Source organism: Citrus clementina, unplaced genomic scaffold (genome assembly GCF_000493195.1).
Source record: "Citrus clementina cultivar Clemenules unplaced genomic scaffold, Citrus_clementina_v1.0 scaffold_5, whole genome shotgun sequence".
NCBI classification, from domain to species: domain Eukaryota; kingdom Viridiplantae; phylum Streptophyta; class Magnoliopsida; order Sapindales; family Rutaceae; genus Citrus; species Citrus x clementina.
Genome location: NW_006262201.1, coordinates 31,828,388 through 31,848,330, shown reverse-complemented (window position 1 = coordinate 31,848,330; position 19,943 = coordinate 31,828,388). Strand labels below are relative to the sequence as shown.

General features: G+C 33.0%; 1 pseudogene; it reads left to right on the top strand.

Moving 5' to 3' along the window:
- The first annotated feature begins 12,602 nt into the window (after positions 1-12,602).
- On the top strand, positions 12,603-19,018 carry LOC112098424 (annotated as a pseudogene).
- The last annotated feature ends 925 nt before the right edge of the window (positions 19,019-19,943 follow it).

The following is a 19,943-nucleotide window of genomic DNA, read 5'->3' as shown; positions in this document are numbered from 1 at the left end:
AATATCCTGAGCTTTATTAAAGTATGGGAAAACTATTAAATTATAAAGTTTATTAGTTCTCCCGAACTTTTAATAAATTCAGGCTCTTGGATTAGAATGTATAAATATATAGTCCTTCTCTAGTATAGTTCCCATGAGATTTAAGAGAGCAATTGAGAGTAATGTGCTATTTGTTTTTTAGTCTGAAGTCTGAATTTAACTTTTTTTTCAGGCATTTGTTTATTTTAGGTTTTTTTTTAACTTATCACTTATTATCAGACAATTTTATCTGAATAGAAAAAATAGAAAAAGTCCACTTTTATCTAAAGTCTGAAATCTAAATAGAAAATTTTAATTTCAAATCTAAAAAATACCCTTAACAATTCATGTATTTCCAATATTATCTCTAAACCTAAATTTTTGTATTATTCTTGACTTTTTTTTAATTGCTTTAAATTTTTATTCACATGATAACATTAACTAAATTGAAATATTGAACAAATCAAATTATATCCATTATGATGAATCAAAAATAAAATAACAGTGTTGACTTTATAATAAAATTTAATGTTATAATTCCATCTTTTATTATAAAATTAAATTAAGATCAACAGTAATACTATTTTTTATTTAATGCTACCAAACTAATCAACTTATGAAAATTATAAATTGTGAAGCACAAATGTATGGACCACTTAAAAAAATATTTATGTCAAACTACCAACTTTTAATTTTTTTCTTTAGATGTCAAAAAAGATGAAACAAACATGTCATTAAGATATTTTTATTCAGACCTATTCATATTTCAGCAAAATTCAGATCTATTTAGATTTCAGATAAAAAACAAACGCAATCTTAGTTTTTAATGTTATTAAACCGCACGCCTTTATAGTTTATTAAAAAATAAGCCTTAAAAAAATTGAGGGTAGCATAGCATTCCGCATTAATTTTTTAACACGCCGCTCGCTTAAAATTTAAATTTAAATAACCAATTAAATAATATTATTTGAAAATCATTAAGCCAGCCTCTAAAGACAAGTCCTAATCAATTATAAGTTGTCTATTAACTTAATTTGTTGTTTAAGTATTATTCTTACGATAAATAATGATTCCGTGCACGAACTGCATTGTTGATCTATATAATATGTAAAACAGATATTTCTATTAGCAAATTAATTGAGGAGTCAATCAAGTTTTTACATAATGAAACAGCAATTTCTTTTAGATTACTATACAATTTCCTCTGTCAATATAATGGGGCATAAGTTTACAGGGTTATCTGAAAGAATTCAAATTTATCTTCCCACTCCATATAACCGGGCTACAGCGTAAGGCTAGAGCTTGATCACTAATTGATTATAGTAGGGTTAGTAACACTTAGCACTAATCTTTGTTAATATTATAGATTTAAGATAACAATTAATTAAGTGTTCGCTCGCACGTGAAAAAATTATGTATATATGGAGATCAGTGTTTTGTCTTCTATATTTGACTGGCAAGACAAGCAGTCAGTCTATATTTTACTATCATGGAAGAGATAGTAAACGTGGACCATGAATACCGAGAAGAAGAGGAAGAAAACAGGAAGAATGTAATATTCCCTCAGTTACAAGTTCTAAAGATGATATGTCCTGAAAAGCTCATAAGCTTTTGCGCAAGAAATGTGCATATTGAGTTTCCATCCTTGAAAGAGTTATCAATAGTGAATTGTCTTGAATTCACTCTTGACTTTTCAAAACAGGTACATAAAAGACTTTTATTTAATTAGTTGTTCAATTCTCTGGGATTATAGAGCTTAATTATAGTTTCATTGTCAGTGCCTTCAACACTTGGTTTCTTTCTGACAAGAATTCATCATTGGAACGCTTTCTATTTAATATGTGAAATTGTTAGAAGAAACATAACCTTCATTTTTATTTTCCTGATTGGACAGCACCAGATATTCCCCAATTTAGAAGAATTGAGCGTTGATGTAAAGCACATTACTACAAAACGTCATTTTCCAGAAGACTTTCTTTGCAACCTTAAATGTCTTGATCTCTTCTTCTTTGCTGAATCGACTAGTATTTTATCACTTGATGATTTCTTCCAGAGATTGCACACCATGAAAGTACTCAAAATAGAAGAAGGAGAATGTCATGGGCTATCAAATGAGAAAATTGAAAATGGGATGTCTGCAATCATAAGACAAGCAAACAAGTGTCGTGATTTGAAGCACATTATAAAACAAGAGTCCTTCAATATGGACAACTTGGTTCATCTACAAGTAATGTGGTGTCACAATTTGATTAGTCTAGTGCCATCCTTGACATCCTTGCAGAATCTAACAACTCTAAAAGTATGGAGTTCTAAAGGATTGGTAAACATATTGACATCCTCAACAGCAAAGAGTCTAGTGCGACTGAGAACAATGGAGATAGGTGAATGCCCGATGATAACAGAAATAGTGGCAGGCGATGATGTTGCAGCAAAAGATGAAATTGTTTTCAGGGATTTGAAGGAGTTGGAGCTCTGTGATTTGGAGAGTCAGACAAGCTTCTGCTCTGGCGATTGTTGCTTCAAATTCCCATCTTTGGAAAGATTAGCGGTGGACAATTGCCCCAATATGAAGGTTTTCTCTAGAGGAGAATTAAGCACACCCAAGTTACACAAACTGATGCTGTTCAGGTGGGATAGACAAGATTGGTCTTGCATGATTGAAGAGGATGGGACTCACAAGGCATTTGAAGTGTATTGGACTTGGAAGGGCAATGTTAACACAACCATACAACATCTATATCAGAAAAGGCTGGTGTGCATTCATGTGCTGCATTACTGTATTATTGGTATCAAATTTTATGCTAAATTCATTTTAAGTCTGATTAGTGTATACATATTACCATATTTTAGGAAAAGGAGAAAGAAGAGAATGACAGGTCCACCAAGCTGACCAATGCAGGAGGCGGCGGTAAGCTGACTAAATATATCTTATTTATGTTGAAATTTGTGCATTTGAAGGAATTATAATTCTCTCTTTACTAGAGCATTATTACTGCTTATGACGGAATCTAATTTGTGCAATTTATAAGAATACTGCAACAACTAGAATTATCCTAGATTCCTGCTTTCACCTCCGATATGTTCTGGTCTTTATTTACAGAAAATGAGAGTTCTGAAGAAGATTTAGGCCAAGCTTCTATGCAGCATTTGGAAGATGAGTAATTTGTGAGACATTGTATGCATGCGGCAGCTCGTGTTCTTTGTATAAAGAGTCAGAAAGTGAGATGATATTCTATCTAATTTGTTCTGCTACTGGAAACTTTTTATTGCAAAATCTGCTTTTAGATTGTTGCAGCGCTTATGTTTCTTTCACTTAATCATTTCGAGTTGTTGTCGCAGCTCAATGGATTTGTCTGCCATATTCAATTTTGCAACAATGTTTGTTGTGGATCGTTAAGTCCAGTATACAAATGAATTCAATGCGGGAAGAATCACTGCATGTTGTATAATCCTGTTGGAGAAAATTGTGAGAACTTCATGTTTCTTGTGCTTGTTAGGGTAGTTGAAATACAAGAGAAACTTCGTTTTACTTTCTTAAGATTAATCAATTCTCAGAATAATTTTCATCAAACATCTAATTATCTATATTGTTTCTTCCAACCCCAATTCCCAGGGCCAACCAAACAAAGAACAGATCTTATATGTCATTACACAACCATGTGAACTGCCTAATTAATTTTTTTTGTTCTGGTGAGTATGATAAAGCAGTAATACTTACAGCGAAAGAGAGCATCCTCCAATGGAATCAAGAAATTCCTTGTCAATCAAGAAAATTTTCTGTATCTTTTTTTGGGGGAAAATATCTCATTACTTTTGGCTTCAGTGACAATATTGTTGAAAAGTTCAAACCACAGGGCACAAGCAGCAGCACATGATTCAGCTTTTAAACCTCGGTTTTAATATAACCCCAAAAGCCCAAGCCCAAAGCTTAATATTCATAGTGCAACATGGTTCAGTTTGCAGAGTCTCCACAACATTGTAAAAATTCAGGTTTTTGACAAGAAATTCTTAACTTTCTGGCAAGCAGGTCCATTTTCAAATGGCAATCCTCACATTGGATTTTGCTGTCATAGGAACAAATCCCGTGAGGATAATTTTAGAATGTGACCAAGCTTGCCTCTCTATGTCCGGGGCAAAATCTCAATTATTTAATTTCTTGAATTGATATATGCAGAATAAAATTAAAGACAAATCTGATACTTTATAATCAGATTTCGAATAACTATATATTTTCGGTTTTTTAAATAAGATGGAGTACTTTGTTAAAAGTAATTTAAAAAAAAAATTATTAAACATTAAAATAAACTTTAATGTTCTCAATTTTACATCTATTTATTTGGTTATCAATAAATTTATATGGATTGTGAAAGTTGGAAAGAATGCGACAACCAGCTACATAAAATTTTGGCAATTACCTCAAAAACCACTGTCGTCCTTCATTAAAAAAGAAAGAATTATCACTAATAGATTATCAAATAATCATGATTGAACGAAGCTGATAATGAAAGCTTTGGTACCCTCTTTTAGTAAGAAATAGTCAAAGCTATTCAAATATTGGAGCTGAGCCTGAGTATACAACTGTTCGGAGAAATGCCTTGGAGACATCAAGGACCACAGTCTCTGCTATTGGTCTCTTGCTTTACCTTTTATTTTCATTTCTTTCTCAAACAATTTCTTCAGCTTATTTAATTTATACAATATGCATGGCGCTTTTTCACGATTCGGCCTCTACACTTAATCTGTATAGTTCATAATTTATAACAATGACATTTGAATATACAATAACTCTTTTTGTGCAACTGATTTTCAACTTTCAGTGTGCGGCAAGTAAAAGCATAATGCACACACGCACATACTTGTCAAGAAATTAGTTTCATGATCAGCATTGTTGTTTTATAAAGATAAAAAATTCAGAAAAGTCACACAAACTTGATTGTAGCTAGTCATTAGTCTAAGGATTATTATGACGCATTGCAGAAGCGAACTAGATGTTGTTCTAGTGTATGTTCTTGAAACTCTAATTTTTAAAAAGAGAAAAGATCGAATTACCGATAAATATAAACTCAAAAAAGAATAATCTGAAAATTATTATGAAAAATTGAAGGTGTTACAATAAACTATAAATAACAAGCCTATATATACTAATAGCTAACTTAATATTAATCTTTCTCAGATAAGAGAAATAATCTAAATTATAAATAAACTATTATTACAAATATGACTCAGATAAATTTAATAAAATAAGATAAGTGCTATTAAAATACTAAATACTAACTTAAATATTATAATTCCTAATATATTTTATCCCTATATTCTTCGTCCATAGGTCTCCTCATCTTTGAAAAAAACTCGTCCTCAAGTTTTGCTGATAACAAAATACAATTTAGAGGACGAAACTTGTAGTAAAGGAGTAATTGAGTTTGTAATGCAAATATATAGCAATTTGCATCAACTTATCTTGAAACTTGAGAGTACCAAAGCTTTAATTTCTTTTTGTTTTTGAGTATGGCTCTTCTAAAAGATGCAGACTTGCAGGAACTTTTAACTTTCTCCTTGCTTTGTTCATGTACTTTTCATTCAATTTCTTCTTTTGAGCTAAGTGTTCTTTGAGTACAACTTTCTTGTCTTCAATGTGTATAGGCATAACCATATCAATTGTCTCAAAGTCTTAAAGATCAATTTGCTTAGCTTCATGAATAATTGGTAAAACTATATAACTTTATCATCTTCAAGAACAATTGATGTTTTTTCACCTTGAGTTTCTTGCACAATTTTAATGATATTATTAGATATAAAACTCAAATCAAGAATAGATTGTACCTACTTATTGGAAACTTTAGGCTCATTTGAAATATCCTTAAAAGAAGCTTTCGTGACATTCTTTTCTTCTGATGATGACATTGGTGGAACTTGCTCTTCCATGCTAAGATCTTCAACTTCAAAATCTTGGATAAACCCTTTGTCACTAATGACTATATTAGTTGAATCATGAACAATCAACACTTCTTTAGTAACTCTAGAATCAAGCTCAACATTTCTTTTTGTATTGAAGTTATTAACCTCAAGAGTGAAAGAAGGTTGCTCTTCGACAATAGAATCCTTTGGTGATGAGGTTTTCACTATAAGATCTTGTTTCGATAAAGAACTATCAGGCTTAGGTTTTGGTAAAATAAATCTATCAGACTCTTCATCTTTGACCCTCGTGATGCTCTTGTACTTGTTCAAATCTATTCAATGCCTGCTTTCTATCTCTCTTGATTTGCAATTCAACTTCTAAAGTAATTTTAATGACACCCCAATATTCATTAGTAGCATCAAGTTGTAACAAAACTCATTCCTTAATATTAGCACGTAATCTTTTCACAAATCTTGAAATTGCATCTTCGTCATCTTTAGAAAGATTCACACGACAATGATAATTTTGAAGTTGAGATTTATAGATTCCAATAAAATTTGTACCTTGTTGAAACTTATCAAATTTTCGAAGGATTGTTTGAAAATACTCAGGAAGAATAAAATAAGCTTTTATTTTTCTTTTCATGCTATGCCAAGTTTGAATCTTATCTCTTCCATGTTGAATCCATGTTGCTTGTAAGTTGGTCCACCGTTGTGACGCATGTTCCATTAATTTAGAGGACATGTACTCAACATGTTTATCCTTTAAAATATCTTCAAGAGTATCTTCAAATTTAAAGATCCAATCGAAAATATCCTCAGGATTAGTAAATCCATCATAATAGAAAAGATCATCATCATCTCTTTTATATCTCATTATACCTTTTCTTTTAATTTTTTTAAAGCTTTTATGAGAATGGAAAACTTAAAGGGCAAAAATATAATTAAAAGAAAGTATGGGTAAAATTTATAATTAAGTCAAAGATTGTGATACCGGTGACGGAGATTAGAAAATTAGACAAGAATAGATGGATCTGAAAGATTTGAGGTCGGAGAGTGTGATGGTAGTGGTGGTTTTACTCAAATCATTAGGGATTGATCGGAATATTGAATTGAAGTGGCGGTTGGAGGTTTGTTTCGGCTTTTGGTGAACGGGATGGTGGATGATAGTGGGAATATGCAAAAAGAAAAGGTTGATGATAGTGAACAGATTGTTAATGGTGGCGGTAAGTAAATCATGGCAGATTCCAAAGAATTGACGGTGGAGATCACAACGATTTAGCGGCTGTTTTGGTGTGTTTTTGGTGGCTATGGTAGCGTATTGATGGTGTTGATGATTGGGGTATGGTGGGCGGAGTGTGGGTGTTCTGATGGTTATGGGGATCAACAAGAAGGAAGAAGAATGATAGTAGCGCTAGCCACGTGTGGTGGCTGTGAAGAAGGCTTTTTTTTTTTTTTTTTTCAAACTTGGTGGAATTAATGGATGATGGAATAAGAATTTGTGTATAGAAGTTGGTTGATGGTCAGGAAAGCTCTGCTTGGCACAAAGAAAGACTTTGATACCATTTGACGTAGTGCAGAAGTGATATTAGATATCGTTCTAGTTTTTGAAACTCATGAAAGAATAACTTTCAAAGAGAGAAAACATTGAATTAACGGAAAAGATAAACCCAAAAGGAAATAATCTGAAATATTATTATGAAAGATTAAAAGTGTTATAATAAAATATGAATAACAAGTCTATATACACTAGTAGCTAACTAAATTCTAATCTTTCTCATATAAGAGAAATAATCTAAAATTCTAAATAAACCACAATTACAAATATGACTCAAATAAGATTAATAAAATAAGATAAATCCTAATAAAATACTAAATACTAAATTAACTCAAATATTATAATTCCTAATATATTCTATCCTATATTCTTCCTATATCATAGTAGGTGCCCAATGTAACAAACCAGGCACCTAATTAATAATTAAGAATTTTATTGATTTTATTTCCATTTGATTTATTTCATAAACAATTTCATTTTGCATGATACAATCTTCCATGTAATTTCTCTAGCTATATGCTGCTTTTCAAATGGTTCTTTTGCTTTTTTCCAATTGTTCTATTGATCTGGTGGTTTATATACAGTTATCAATTCATGATTATGCATGCAACTTTCATTATTAAAATATACAAACTATTAGGAAATATGTCTCAGTTCTCAATGAAGATTTGTAGATCTTAAATTAGTATATTTCCTAAGTGTTGCTTATTCAATGGTTTTCTTATTCAGGAGGATTCTAATTTAAGGAATAAATGATTTCCTTTTTAGTATTTAACTTATTCAAAGAGGAGTACAACCTATATAAGGAAAGAAGTAATTTTCTTGCAAAAAATAATCATTATATATAAGAAGGTTGGGTTCACTTGTTTGTATAATTCAACAATCAATTTCTCTGCAAATAGATCATTTTTAATATTAGAGAAACGGTAGGTCCATTGAGAAATTGGGTATTATTGTAGTTGTAAGTGTGACAAAAATACTAATGATTGAAATAATTTTTTAATAGTAGATTTTTTTCCTTGTCGTTTTTGGCGGCCACATGTTTTCTCCAAAATATGAGTTTTCCATGTAAATTCTTGCGTTGTGTTATCGTTTTTAATCTTTATCTATTATTTGTTTGATATTTCTGCTTGCAAGATCCTGCGTGGGATTAGAATTTCCTAATAAATGGTATCAGAACTAAGGTTTCAACGCGGAGCAAGTATGACAACAATGAGGTTTTCAAAATCTGTGAGGGCAAAAATAGAAAATTCTAATGAAAGAATCAATTTTGGCTTGTGACAATTTGAAATCAATGATATATTGATTCAATCTGGTTACATAAGGAAAGCAAGGGCGATATAAACCTTGTTGCCACTGGTGGAAACTACTAGAGGTGTGTAGGTAATCAGGGCACCTTAAAAAAGTTTGTTAGAATGGAGTTGGTTCAACAAGTAGCTCTAAGTCAATAGATGGAAATACTGATAATGTCAGCTAGTTGTGTGTATTTTCTCCTTATGAGAGTGGTTTATCCTTTTTGGCATGCCATGAAGGATATGTTACTATTAGTGGGTCTACAAGATTTGTACACAAGGTATGGTTCGACATTTATGTAAGGTGTGTGGTGGACCTTTTATGTCAAACTCTCAAGAAAGCCAAACATGAGGGTGGATATTTTTAGTAAGATGATCAATATGTGTCGAATATATGTACTCTGAATAAAGTGGAGTATGATGATTCTCAGTGTAAAGAATTATGGTTGCTGGATAGATGACAAGATTTTACCTATGGTAGAGTGATTCTTATAAGACCTATGTGAGCGTGATTTTGGAAAAGTAAATAAGGTGAAGGCGACATGGTTGTGTGGATCTATGGTGGATCATTTTTTGTTACCTAATTGAAAAACTCACTAAGGTGGAGATTAGGAAATATGTCTCCTTTTTCAATGAGGATTTTGAAATCCTAAATTAGGATATTTCTTATATTTTTCTTATTTAGTAATTTTCTTGCTCAGAAGGATTCATACTTAAGGAATAATTAATTTTCCCTTTGGGACTTTGATAGAAAATAATCATTATATATGGGGAAGTTGGATTCACTTGTTTGTATAAGAAAAAAATCAGTTAGATAGTTTGTAATGTCAAAAAAACAGTAGGTCTATTGAGAGATTTGACATTATTGGAGTTTTGGGTGTGAAGAAAATACTAGAGTGGTTTTAGTTTTTTATGTAAATTCTTATGTTGTGTGATTGGTTTTATTCTCATTTATTTTCTATTTATTTTTTGTTTGACACTTTTACTTACAAGATCTTGCATGGGATTAAAATTCTCTAACAAAAGCAATATTTAAAAAGTTCATTGGTAAGATTATCAAACCAAGCATCTGATACCATTTCAAAATTTCAATGGCCATCAAAACAACCATTCGCATCACTTTAATATAATATTCTTGTCTACTGTGATTTTTTGGAGTTTTTTTTTATAAGAATAGAAAAATTAAAGGGAAAAAATATAATTAAAAGAAAGTATGGGTAAAATGTATAATTAGTTCAAAGATTGTGTTGCTGGCGATAATGATTAGAAAATTGGAGAAGGATAGGTGGATATGAAAGATTTGAAGTTGGTGAGTGTGATGACAGTGGTGGTTTAACTCAAATCGTTGTGGATTGATCAGAATACTGAATTGAAATGGCGATTATAGATTTGTCTTGGTTTTCGATGAATTGGATAACGGATGACAATGAGAATTAGCTGGAAAGAAAGGGCTGATGACAGTGAACAGAATGGTATGGTGATGGCGAGCAAATCGTGGCAAATTCCAAAGAATCGAGCGGCAAAGATCACAACAGTTTAATGGATGTTTTGGTGTATTTTGTGTGCCTAAGGCGGCATATTGGTGGTGTTGATGGCTGGAAGATGGTCATCAACGTTTGGGTGCTCTGATGGTGATGGAGATCGATGGGAAAGAAGAAGAACGACAACAGCAGCAACCGCGTGTGGTGGTTGTGAAGATGGCTTCAGTTTTTTTTTTAAAACTTATTGAAATTAATGGATGATGAAGGATTTTTATATATGGAGGGTGGTTGATGGTCAAGAAAGCTCTGCTTGGTACATAAAAAGACTCTGATACCACTTGACACAGCGCAGAAGCGATAATTAATATCGTTCTAGTTTAAGTTCTTGAAAATCAAGAAAGAATAACTCTTAAAGAGAAAAAATATCGAATTAACGACAAAGATAAATTCAAAAGGGAATAATCTAAAATATTATTATGAAAGATTAAAGGTGTTATAATAAAGTGTAAACAACAAGCTTATATACAAGTAGCTAACTCAATTTTAATCTTTCTCATATAAGAGAAATAATCTAAAACTTTAAATAAACTAGAATTACAAATACGACTCAAATAAGCTTAATGAAATAAGATAAATCCTAATAAAACACTAAATACTAAAGTAACTCAAATATTATAATTCCTAATATATTCTATCCTATATTCTTGCTACATCATATTAGGTGCCACTAATTAATAATTAATAACTTTATTGCTTTTATTTCCACTTGATTTGTTATGTAACCAATTTAATTTTGCATGATACAATCTTCCATGTAATGTTTCTAGCTATATGCTGCCTTTCAAAAGATTCTTTTACTTTTTCCAGTTGTTCTATTGATTTGTTGGTCTATGTCCTACCAATGATTTTTTAGTTTTATTCTCCATTTATTTTTTATTTATTATTCATTTGATACCTTTACTTACAAGATTTTACATGGGAGTAAAACTCTCTAACAAAAGCAATCTTTAAGAATTTCATTGGTGGGATTATCACACGAAGCATCCGATACCATTTCAAAATTTCAATGGCCATTAAAACAGTCATTCACATCACTTTAATATAATATTCTTGTCTACTGTGATTTTATCAATAATTTGATTAATTATTCTCTCAACTATCATTCTTTAATCAAGCTATAGATTCCCCCATAGGTCATATATATATATATCTTTGAGTAGTTTTCTAATCAGGGATCCCTGACTTTAATAAAGTCAGGGATTAACTAAAAGACAAAATAAACACATGCTCCAATGCACTGTATTTTGTTATGTAGTGTATTAAAGTCAGGGATCCCTGATTGGAAAACTACTCTATATTCTTTTATCATAATTGATTCTATGTAACCTAAAAGAGACATATTCAAAATGTGGGGTTTTCTTTTTCTTTGTTTCTTTTTTTTTAATAGAAAGTATGAAATTACAAATTATGACATACTAAAGAAGACAAATAAAAAAAATGAATAAAAAAAAGAATAAAATTGAGTATCTAGTTTGTAGAATGTGAAAGTAGAGAGAGAATATATAATTGTAAGATAGAAAGAGAAAGAAACTAGTGAGAGTAATTTTGAGATTTTTAAATTTTAAATTTTAAATTTTGAATAACTAATTTATTTTTAAAAAATGAATGTAGAGAGGAATTTAGTGACTTCAAATAGCTAATTGTTTTTCTCACTAACTTTATGTCGTTAGGTACGGTTATTTACTTTATTGCCCATGCCTTTCTTTACATTTGATTGTTTTATAATATATAGTAGATTTTTCTCTCGTCAATCTTGGCGGCCGTGGTGTTAGTTTTTCATATAGATTCTTATGTTGTATGATTGGTTTTATTTTACATTTATTTTCTATTTATTATTTATTTGATACTTTTACTTACAAGATCTTGCATGCGATTAAAATTCTCTAACAAAAGCAAGCATCCGATACAAATTAGCCGCTTCCACTCACTAACTTTATTCCCCGAAAGCTTTTCTTTACATTTCATTGCAATCGCCTTTCAATTCGTCTTCGTGGAGACAAACTCCGCTCTTGTTCTATCTCTAGAATTATCGCTCCTTTCCCTCATCCTGCGTTAAAACCAGTTGATCAATATTACTCAGACAACTTCTTATTTCCATCTTTCCAGCCGATTAAATCCACTCTTTGCATTTGTACTTGCTTTTGTTTTTTCAGCCTTTGATCTTCTAAACACTCTGCTTTTGTTTTTCAGTTCTTTTTTTTTCTTCCCCAGTTGCCCGTTTGTCCATTTGTCCGTTTTTATTAGTTTTGCTTTCCCTGTTCTTTCCCCGGTAAAAAAAATTTAAAAAAAAGAGACATAATGGAATTTTTTCTCTCCATTGGGGAAAAAGTTGCAGAGTACTTGGTTGCTCCCATTGTTGCTCCCATTATTCATCCATTTACTTACTGCTGCAGCTACAAGGCCAACTTCGAGAAGCTGAATAATGAAGTTGACCAGCTAAAGTTTGCTAGAGAGAATGTGCAGCACAAGGTCAATGATTCCAGAATTAAAGGTGACAGAATTCAACAGCACGTTGAGGAGTGGCTGATTAGCGTGAGCAAGGTCACCAATGAAGTCGGAGAACTCATTGAAGACAAAGAGAAGTCAAACAACCGGTGTTTCAAGGGGTTGTGCCCTAATTTGAAGGCTCGGTACCAGCTTAGCAAGAAAGCAGAAAGAGAGGCGAATGCTATGTTGGGGAAAAATCAGGTTTTTAAATTTTTATAAAACCTTTTGAAGATCGCTCTCATATAATATATAAGAATTTGTATTCTAGAAATCGTACCTTGAAAATCCGAGTTGGCTTTTTCCGCTAAAGTGATTTAGGCTCCTAGATCACGATCCGCCACCACCACTCCTATTAGATCACGATCCGTCACCACCACGCTTGTTAGATCACGAACTGTCACCAATGATCTTCCAGGTTATGACTCAGGTTCGATCTGCACTTGACGTGTGGGTGCCTTTATCACTACCAAAGCAACTAGCACGAGAAAATTTTTCTCTCAACAATAGAGAGAAAAATCTTATTCTCCGATTTGTATAAAGTGGCTTCTATTTTTTTTTTTATAGAGAAAATAAGCCTTTTATATCACCCTTTAGTGAAAACCCTAGGCTCCAAATAATCAAAAAACAAAACCCACGTTATTTTCTTTTTCAATAAGGGACCCACCTTGTAAAATAACATAAGGCCCCTTACACAAAAGCTAATTAAATGGAGCCTCCCACTAAATGATATATTTAAGCTTTTGACCCAAATAGCTAGTTATCTTACTTATAAGTCCAGTAGTGGTGCAGTCAATTAAATGAGCTAACCCGGGGATCATTTGGGAACATACAATAGTGGCTACAATAATTAGGCCTGTAATAAAACTAGCCCAATTATTTAATTCCAAATCTACTCCACTAAAAGATTGGAACTGACTTTCATAATTGTATGCTCGAATAATAATTCGTCCCAAGCCACATTGATTTCTTTACTGCACAATCCTTTGTACCACATCGTTAATTAAATTGATATCTCAACTGTCCAATCAATTTAATAACATCTTATTCCTTGATCCTTACTGGTTTTCTCTAATGATCATTTTCAACATACTAAATAGTTGACACACTCTGGCCAGAGAATTCTATGATCAAGTACCGAAAACCTATCAAGAGATGTGTTGTATAAATTCTATATTGTTAATCCATAACTCCAATACTCATAATTGCTCCCACCAAGATACCGGGTAATCTTGACCACAAGGATGTGTCGTGCCCATTGGTAACTCAAATGAAATAACAATTACAATCATGAAATCATAATTAACTCAAGATTAAGATTACAGTAAAATCAACGCCTATGAGATTTAATAAGTCTGACAGTTATTACAAAGTTAATTAAATCTCATATGTGATCTTGTTCAATGTAGTCGTACTACATCAATAAATTCATACATGATTAAGACAAATCATTCAATGAATTTATTACAGTCTATACCTAAATAAAGTGTCCAACTTTATTTATCAACTGCGAACTAAATTTATTTAATCATAAGATAACTTGTATTTATGTCTTCTGTGAATCCACATGGTGATCACATAAATACATATAATATGATTAAATGGACTTTAATACAAATATTAATGCAATTAAGATATTTGAATAAAATACCTCATTAATTTTATTAATCAGAAAAAATGTTTATTACAATTAAATAAACACATATGCTTTTAAAGAGCATATTTTCCCAACATGCTATTGTTGGACTCCGTGAAAAAGGGACCTTCGACAGTGTTTCTTTACGTGCAATTCTAGAGGAGACATGGCTTAATACTACCCAGGGTTTCATGCACTTTGAATCGAGAACGTCCACTTTGAAGGAGATACTAGACGCACTGAGCAACCGTAACTTCAACATGATTGGGGTGTACGGGATGGGTGGCGTTGGAAAGACAACGCTTGTGAAAGAAGTTGGCAGGCAGGCCAAGGAAAATAATCTCTTTGAGAAGGTCATTTCTTCATGTGTTTCCCAAACACTGCAAATAAAAGAAATACAAGGAGAAATCGCAGAGAAGATAGGCTTGGAATTGGCTGAACAGAGTCATGAAACTGTAAGAGCAGGGAGGCTGCTTGAACGATTGAAGAAAGAGTCGAAGATCCTGATAATCTTGGATGATATTTGGGGGAGTCTTGATTTGGAGGCCATTGGAATTCCATTGGCAGATGATAACGGAGGATGTAAAGTTCTGCTGACAGCAAGAAGTCCAGATGTGTTGTCTTGTAAGATGGGTTGTCAACAAATTTTTTTTGTTGATGTTCTGAAGGAAAAAGAAGCTTGGAGTCTTTTCAAAAAGATGACAGGTGATTGCACAGAAAATGGTGAACTGAAATCTGTAGCGACAGAGGTAGCCAAGGAATGTGCTGGTTTGCCCATTGCCATTGTACCCGTAGCGAATGCATTGAAAAATAAGCGTCTGTATGAATGGAGGAATGCTTTACGACAATTAAAAAGGCCTTTTTTGAGAAGATTCTCTGAGACAGAAGCGGAGGCCGCCTATTCAACTATCGAGTTGAGTTATTATCAGCTAGAAGGTGACGAACTCAGGAAAACGTTTTTGCTAATAGGGTACACGTTCATCTGTTCCGTTAACGACGTGCTTTATTATGGCATGGGTTTGGGTTTGTTTCAAAACATCAACACGTTGGAAGAGGCACGGGATAGAGCACATACATTGGTTGATAAACTCAAGAACTCTTGTTTGTTGCTTGATGGTTGTTAGAGTGAAAGGTTTTCAATGCATGATGTTGTTCGTGATGTAGCCATATCAATTGCATCAAGAGATCAACATGTGTTTGCGGTGGAAAATGAGGTTGTTCCGCTGACCAGCTGGCCAGATAAGGATACACTGGAGGTTTGCACCGCAATCTCCTTAAAGAATAGTAATATTAGTGAGCTTCCTCAAGGGTTCGAGAGTCCGCAACTTAAATACCTTCGTATTGGCAATGATCCATCTTTGATAATCCCAGATAAATTTTTTACCGGAGAGTTTTAGATTTCACTAAGATGCATTTGTTTTTATTGCCTTCATCTCTTGGTCTCTTACAAAACCTTCAAACATTGTCTCTGGATTATTGTGAACTAGCAGGCATGGCTATTATTGGAGACCTAAAGAAATTAGTTATCCTTACGCTTCGAGGTTCTAATATGGAGGAACTGGTTGGAGAGATAGGCCAGCTGACTCAATTGAGGTTGTTGAATTTGCGCCGATGTTACCGACTGCGAGTTATTCCCCCAAATGTCTTATCGAGCTTATCCCGATTAGAAGAACTATATGTTGGTGAGAGTCCCATTGAGTGGGGGAAGGTTGAAGGAGTCGACGGTGAAAGAAGAAATGCCAGCCTTCATGAGTTGAATAATTTATCTAAATTGACCTCTTTAGAAATACTAATCCAAGATGAAAAGACTCTACCAAGAGACTTGTCGTTCTTCAAAATGCTGCAAAGGTACAGAATATTGATAGGAGATCAGCGGTGGTGGGATGGCCCATCGGATGAAATATCTAGAATATTCCGACTGATGCTCGCCAGTGGTGCCAACATTTGCTTGAACGGGGGGCATATCATGCAATTGAAGGGTATCGAAGACCTACGTTTAGGCGGATCGCTGGACATGAAAAGTGTTCTTTATAGATCAGACGGAGAAGGTTTTCCACAGCTGAAGCATCTCGAGGTCGTAGAAAATAGCAACCTTTTATGTGTTGTCGACACAGTGGATAGAGCAACAGCTCCGACGACTGCATTCCCCCTCTTGGAGTCATTATTTCTGCAAGATTTGAGTAACCTTGAGAAAATATGTCGTGGTCCACTCTCGGCAGAGTCTTTTTGCAAATTAAAGAGCATAAGTGTGGGAAGGTGCGATAAATTGAAAAATGTATTTCCATTGGTCATTAGCAGAGGCCTTCAACAACTTCAGTCCATTGAAGTGACTGGATGCCAGAATTTGGAAGTGATTTTTGCTGCCGAGACAAGAGATGAATCCAGCAATAGTAACACGCAAGTGATTGAACTCTCTCAATTAAGGACACTCGAACTTCGTTCTCTTCCGCAGCTTACAAGCTTCTGCACGGGAGATCTGCAGATCGAATTTCCATCACTGGAACAATTAACAATAAGGGGATGTCCCCATGTGAAATTTAAAAGCACTATTCATGAGTCCACCAAAAAGGTACGTGCAAGACTTTTGTAATTATAGCTCAATTCTTACGTGCTTAAAAGTAATTATAGTTTCGGAGTTTAGAGTTTTATTGTCACCATCGTCCTCATCACTTCGTCTTTTAGTAACAAAAATGTTAGTTGTATAAATCAGTCTATTAATTTACACTTCATAATATCCTCGTAAACATAAATCAGTTTAACAAAATGTTAGCAAACCAACTTTTTTTTTTTTAATTCTAGTTGAATTGTTTTCTCTTAATTATCTGAGTTTTTCGTCTTCCTCTACTTTTTATTTTATGTCTATATGTTTACTTAATACACGAAAGAGACAGTGCATTTGATTACCCAAACAAAGAAAATACTCATAAGATCTAGAGTTTTTCAAGCCGCAGTTAGTTCCCAGATAATCTTTTAGGAGCTATTTTCAAATTAGCATGCCTTAACAATATTGTTACATACAAAATGATTATCAATTTTGATGTTGAAGAAGAAATTGGTCATCTCGTGTTAACATAAATAATATTCATAAAAATATATAGAGAGAGATGAACAAAACTCAAATGAAGAAATCTCATCCTATTAAATTTTATGCCAATAAAATCCTTTCTTGTACACTAGTGAATATATTCCATTGGGTTGGATGAATATTAATGAAATACCAGCTTCTTACTATATTATTAAACTTTTTAAATTCAAGTTATTAATTCATTTTTGCTTTTGAGGAAAAAAAGTTAAAAGATCCATTTAAAAAAAAAAAAAGAAATTTTTAAGATTTTCAATTCAAACCAAATAAACGGATTGATTGGAAGTTTAAATGCAATTTTAGATTGCACGCAAATCTATTATAATTTGAAAATCTGTCTACTGGACAAGCGTTAGGGAGAGAGAATGAAAGAAAATACACATTACCGTATTCAAAAATGATAAATATTCATCATTGGAACGCTTTGTTTTTACTTTAACATTCATCGTGCTTTTTTTGTGATTGTGATCACCCAGATGTTCCCCAATTTGGAATATTTGATTGTTGACGAAAAGCACATACGCGTATTTCCAGAAGACTTGCTTTGCAAACTTAAATGTCTCGATGTCTGGCTTGATGAGTCAACTCCTATTTTGTCACTTGACGATTTCCTCCTGCGATTTCACACAGTCAAAATTCTTTTCCTTCTAGGAGGAGACGGTTATATTTGGGATGATTCATTCGAAGAGGTTGAAAACGGGATGACGGCAATGATAAAAGGAATAGATGAGTGTAGTGATCTGAAGCAGATTTCGAAACAAGAGTCCTCCAACACGAGCAATTTGGAAATATTGGTGATATTGCATTGTGACAATTTGATTAATCTAGTGCCTCCCTCGACATCGTTTCAGACTCTAACGTGTTTGATGGTATGTCGTTGCGATGGAATGATAAACGTATTAACATCCTCGATAGCAAAGAGTCTGGTGCGACTGAGACGAATCAAGATAGGTGAATGCAAGATGATAACAGAAATAGTGGCAAACGACGATGACGAGGGAGAGAATTATGCAGCAAAAGATGAAATTGTTTTCAGCGAATTGAAAGAACTGCTGCTCTTGGATTTAGAAAGTCTGACAAGTTTCTTCTCTGGCAATAATTGCAACTTCAAATTCCCATCTCTGGAAAGATTAGTGGTGGAAGATTGCCCCAATATGAACATTTTTTCAGGAGGAGAATTAAGCACACCCAAGTTACGCAAAGTAGAACTTAAAGAGTTTGGTGATGAAGGATGTCAGACTTTGGATCACGACCTTAATACAACCATTCAATACCTATATCTTAAAAACAAGGTACGTATTCATTCATGTAAGATGTTGATTTTTTCTGAAAGTTACTGATTCAATAACAGATATATATATAAAGTACACATCAAATTTTTGATAGATTCATTTTAAATCTAATTAGCCAGAGAAAGAAAAAGAGAATGAGACGTTCAGCGAGGAGAACGAAAAGGAGGAAGATGCGAAAGACAGTGGCAAGGTAAAATCTATACAATTTGGGATGTTTTGATTTGATTTTTATGCTGACTAAATATGTTTTATTTATGTTGAAATTTTCGTTAAATCATATTGGTACATCTTTTTAAAATATAACTACTCTCCTGTATTGTTATGTTGAGGATTAGTTGTTAGGTCCGACATAGCGAAAAGGAAATAACAAATAAAATTAATTGCTTGCAGAGAGAATTGAAGGATTTCTGTGTTCTTTAGCATTAACTAGTTAAAATAGAGGCTAATTTGTGCAATTTAATAATGTGAAAACTGCAACTTCAATGTGTTTTTCTCTTTATTTACAGAGAGTCCAAACTTATGAAAATGGTCTAGGCCAACCTACTGCCGGCATCTTGAATAAGGCTTCGAGTTCTTTCCATATACGTATTAAGAGTTGGATGGTGTTGACTTGAGGATCTTCTGTTTCTGCGTTCATTTCATTATCTTGCTTTTAACTTTGTTTGAGTACTCAAAAATCCAATTTGAAGCTAGTTTTATTTCTTATGGATGGTGTCCAAGAGCTGCCATATTCAATTTGTAGGCATCTTAAAGTCTCTTTAAGCCCTAAATTAATTAAAGAGATGTTTGCATCATATTTCTGTTCGTGCACCTATTGGTGTATGCATTGGATTTTGGTGTATTTTTTATAGTTTATGACGAAACTGAAACCATCTCATTGTGATACTCAATCTCTGTTCATACGCGATTTCTGCCGTATTTCTACTTCATAATTTTCTTCTTGTGAACGATTTCGGTATTTTCAAAACATATGAATGTTTTCACAAGCATATATATGTTTGGGCTCTGAACATTGAGTGGCTCGATATCTCTTCTAATAAATGCTCAAATTTCGACAAAAAGGTGCCGTATTGTAGTCAAATTGGAACAAATTGTACATATCTGGAGTCACTACTCGACTAGTAGAACTCTCTAATCGATGGCCA